This window comes from Lycorma delicatula, chromosome 7, assembly GCF_047948215.1.
Source record: "Lycorma delicatula isolate Av1 chromosome 7, ASM4794821v1, whole genome shotgun sequence".
Lineage (NCBI taxonomy): Eukaryota > Metazoa > Arthropoda > Insecta > Hemiptera > Fulgoridae > Lycorma > Lycorma delicatula.
Genome location: NC_134461.1, coordinates 69,986,832 through 69,992,120, shown reverse-complemented (window position 1 = coordinate 69,992,120; position 5,289 = coordinate 69,986,832).

The window sequence follows — 5,289 nt, the reverse complement described above, 5'->3', positions numbered from 1 at the left end:
GGAGTTGGTTGACGGGCCCTATTCACACCACCCCCCACCCACTTTCTCACCACCTCTCGTCACCCAACCAATCCCCTCCAAGTGTAGTGGGTGGGTAGTGAACAAAGTCAATCGTCTAGATCAAAACATTGTTCGGTAATACGGTGGTGCTAGTTTGTTCAACGAACTTCCAACACAAATTCAAAAGAAAAGAGTGGTCATCAAAACTAAAACTTAATGATCAAAAATGTTGTCTATGGTTAGTTTTAGACCATCTGTTCAACCAATATCGTCATGACCACCGTGTGTGTAGTTATGTTGAACATGAAGAGAAACATGATATGACCGGTATCGAGTATCCCGTAAAGGTGAAAGATAGCGATCGGTTCGAGTGGCAGAACCAAGAAATCAGCATAAACGTGTACAGATACGAACTGGTAAAAGACGATGTTCGTTTATACCCAGTTCGTGTAACCGACATTGGGATCGTCTGGATATGAGATATCAGTTGTCACCTGTTACTAGTAACAGGTGACAACCTGTTTCATTGCTGTCTCATTATCACCAAACACGGACACAACGGACTATCACGACTACTGAGTGGACAAAATCGAAACTTACTTGTCACTATTGTACTTACTGCTTGCATAGATTTAGTTCTCTGATGCTCTTGTTGCAAAACAAAACATGGAAAGACATTTGATTGAATGTAAGCGGCATGAGTTACAACGGGTGAAGATGCCCGATCCTAACAAGGAGAGGGAATGTGTTATGCGATTCCGGGACTATTCATTCACTCTCAGAGTACCGTATACCACTTATGCTGATTTCGAGTCTTTTATAGTACCGACTGATACCGCCACCCGTCAACTGCATACCAGTTTCACGATTAAAGCGGACCTCCACATGCCTTCGGGTTGCTGCTATGTAATAGTTAATGAAAAGGGGAAGATTTGTGCCCGTCCTGTATTGTATCGAGCGACGTATGTTGGGGAAAAGGTTGTGGAAAAATTATAGATGAACTTCTGGAGCACGGCAGTCGGTTACACAAAATTATGACCACCGAAAAACTATTGGAGATGACACCAGAATCCACTAACTTCAAACGAGACGACTGAGTTCTTCTTGTGTCATGGACAGCTGTTTGACGACCGCGTACGCCATCATTCGCATACGACTGGTCAATATCTTGATGCTTATGATAAGGAATATAACTTGATTTGCAAACGGACATAGCACATCCCCGTATTTTTCCATAACTTTCGCGGTTACGACGCCCATCACATTGTCCAGGCTCTAGGGAAATAAAGGACGTCAAAAATCTAAAAATCGACTATCACAAATACATCCGAGTGATTCCAGTGGGTGACAATCGGTCTTATACGGTTCTTGGGACTCGTTTCAATTTTTGGCATCATATCTAGAAAAACTTGTTAATATTACAAAAGACTGTACCGACAAGGACGACGTATTTAAACGTTTGACTACAGTTTACAACGACCGAAACAAATGAAAACTGCTTACAAGAAAACGGATTTACCCGTACGAGTACATAACGGACGAACATAAACTTGACATAACCGCTCTACCACCCGTAAATGTATTCTTCAGTAAATTGTCCCAAGACACCGTATCACAAAAAGACTGACCACGCCCAAATAGTATGGAATACTTTGGCTGTCGCACCTTGGGTGAGTATCATGACCTCTACCTTCTGTGTGATGTCCTTCTATCCGACGTCTGAGAGTTTTCGTGATTCGTCTACGAATTTCTGCGGGTTAGAGCCATGCCACTTCTTCTCGACTCCCCACTTCACTTGGAACGCAATGTTAAAATACACCAAACAAAGACTAGAACTTCTTACCGACAACGATATGCACCTATTCATATAGAAAAGTACACGTGGAGGAGTCGCTATGATTTCAAACAGGTACACTAAAGCCAACAACCCCAAGATTCCAAATGAGTACGACACCATCTGGATACAATATCTCGACTGTAATAACCTTTACGGAACCGCAGTGGTGGAACTCTATGGGGGTTTTCGGTGGATTAGTGAAGAAATCGAAAAACCCGACATTAATTCCATTGAAGGTAATGGTGACAAGAGCTACATTTTGGAGGTCGATTTATTGTATGCTACCCATCTGCACGATCTTCATAAAGATTACTCACTTACCTTAGAACGGGAAATACCAACCGATGAAATGATTTCGCCTTGCTGTAGGCCACAAAAGCGATGTTCTAATACTGAAACTTCTGAAAAACTTAGAAAAGAAATGCTACGTATTACACTTCAGAAACCTCAAACTGTACACATGACTTGGACTGGTTGTAACCAAAAACCATAGAGCTGTTGAGTTTTTACATCCCCCATGGTTACAACCGTACATTGATTTCAATACCCAACGGAGGGCGGAGGCTAGAAACAATTTCGAAAAAGACTATTTCAAACTGATGAACAACGCAGTTTACGGTAAATCCCTTGAGAACCTACGTACCAATGTTTTTTGAATATGTTTTTGCACGCTTGTGCAAGCGTGTATCTATATTGTACTGCCATCCATCTGAGTGACTAGCGTATCTGACATCTCAGCAGCTAGCGTGCGCTCGCCTATATGAAGCTAGGCATGTACGTAGCAACAGTACATAGTAAATAAAAAAAATGTATTACTTGTACAAACACACCACTCACCTTATAGAATGTAAAATCACAACGATTAAACATCCATATGACAACATTAAAGACACTTAACTCTCATGAATAAACCAATATATGGCTCAAATTAAGGAGCGTAACACAGCACATCTAAATCACCAAGGGTCATCAAATATCACCTGGGCAACTCCATGATATTCAATGTGTAAACAGGATGATTTAGATGGTAACTTACAGTAGGTCAGCCAAAATAGAAAAGGTCCTCTTTAAATAGAAAAGATAAAATTCACAATGTATGTTTTAGGGCACTAGCTAATAATATAATGTTTTTCTTTTACCTTGAGTTCATCAAGCAATAAACAAGTTTATTTGCCTTAAAATTGTTTGCTTTTGTTTTTCTCACTAAATATAATTTAATAAAATTAGTTATGAGTAAAACATGCAAATTGAAATTACAAAAGAACTTTATTCAAATTCATCTAGAATTTGAATCACATATATATTTTAGTATAATCTTGGGCATTTTGTTCACGGAAGGCTTAACTTACAAGAACTATAGAAATCAGTTGATATGGTATTGAGATATTTTGAGCAATGATTTTTAACATCATTTTATGTTACCTTTGATCATAAAAAAATGAAAAATAACAACATATAATTTAGCTGTACTAAGAGAAGTATTTGATAAATTTGTTTCCAGTTGTAATCAAGATTGTAATATTGGAGAGAATACATTACCTTGGATGAAAAACTGAAATTTTATGGTGAGGAAAATGGAGGTACAGATTTACATACCTAGTAAACTAAATAAATATGACAAATGTTTTTTCTGTTGTTGTGAGAGAGTTTTACAGCCAAACTTAAATTCATGCTAGAGAAAAAGTGGATGACCTGTTTATAGAATGTAACAAACAAAAAAATGTGATTGAAATAAGGCCAAAATCAAAATCTGATATGAACTTGATAATCAGTAAATTGGTTTTGATCTTAAACATACTAATACAATTATTACATATAACAATTATTGGAAAAATCATTAAAAAAGGAGATCCCATCTAAATCAGTGAATAAGAAAACTAATCCATCTACTCCAGAATATTTGGCTATATGATGCAACATTAATATCATATTTACTTAAAAATTGTCATAACTAATACCAACTAGTTATCATCATTGTGTACAATGATGATGCTATTGATGAAATAGTAAATAATGAACTTATGATCAACACTTTTTAAAATATGTTTGCAAGTATAGTGAAGACATTTTAGATGAGTAGTCCAACTTTTCTTTAGTTTTGAGGAACAGTAATTGCTGGGCACTGATAATCTTTATTCTTAAGAGTGTGGTTGGAATACAAACCGAAAAAATAATATATTTTATTTAACAAAGCATCAAAAGTTTCTGAAAGATTTAGTGCTACAACTAATAAAACCCAAATAATTCAAAAACAAACAAAATATCTGAAAGAAAATTGATTGCATCAAGAAGAAGGTCACCTAAATGTTTGAAGCAAAGTTGCTATGTGAAATGTTCTCATTGAAAGATAAAATAGACTTGTCATTATTATATGGAATGTGAAATTGCTTTATGCAATGGTTGTTTGTAAAAATAATAAACAACCAGATGTAGAATTCACAGATTAATATAAATATTTTACTATTCTAAACAGTTATAGTTAAATATATTTTGTATGTAGTATCCAAGCAGAGGAATGTGTAATTTATTTGACATTCCATTGGTTGATTTAAGTTAATTGTGTTTACAAAACAATATATTTGTGCGTTAATAATGTTCAGACTTAGGTTTCTTTAATTTTTAAATAATCTTTACATATTTTGTTATTATTGTTTAAATGTTGGAGCTTTAATGTTATTAATAGGATTTTTAAATTTAAATATCTTCAGCTTCAATCAAATTCATTTGGATATTTACAGTACACGTACCTCCTTTCATATTCATTCGGCTGGTAACGATTCACTGGCTCCTTACATGTCACTTGACTCCTTTCAGATGCACTCAACTCCTGACGACATCATTTGGCTCCTGATGAAGCAGTGTCTCCAGCAACATTATTTAACCAAGTCCATTGTCATTGTTGTATCATTCATTATTCATTCTTCAGTTGTCACTCTTGTTCAGTTCCAGCCAGTCACCTACAAATGGCAATCACATTATTCTTGGTACAATAGCATTCAGTAACAGTTCAAGTTCATAATTCAATTACAATAAACATTTAATAATATATAAATAATTAATTTAATATTTCAAGTATGTTAAACACTCAATTTATACATACAAAAGTATTTTTAAATATAATAAAGAATTGATAATAACATCAAATTATGATTTTAATTATTTAAGAATAAGCACTGAACTTATATTTTTGTACAAAAAATAATATTTTATGATAACAAATGTTAGTTTTTGTTTTTTCTTTTTTGCTTAGTTGCAAAATTAAGTTTGGTAATGGAGGAGGAGGAAACTTTCAGATAAGTTAACAATTTTTTATTTTACCCAGAACAATTAAAGATAGAATGATTAAAACCCTTTTATATCTTAATAACCTGTTACTGTAAAACAGAACAAGTATAAACAGTGTTACTTAATATAATAAAGACAAAAAATGTTGAACACTGGTTAATGCTGTC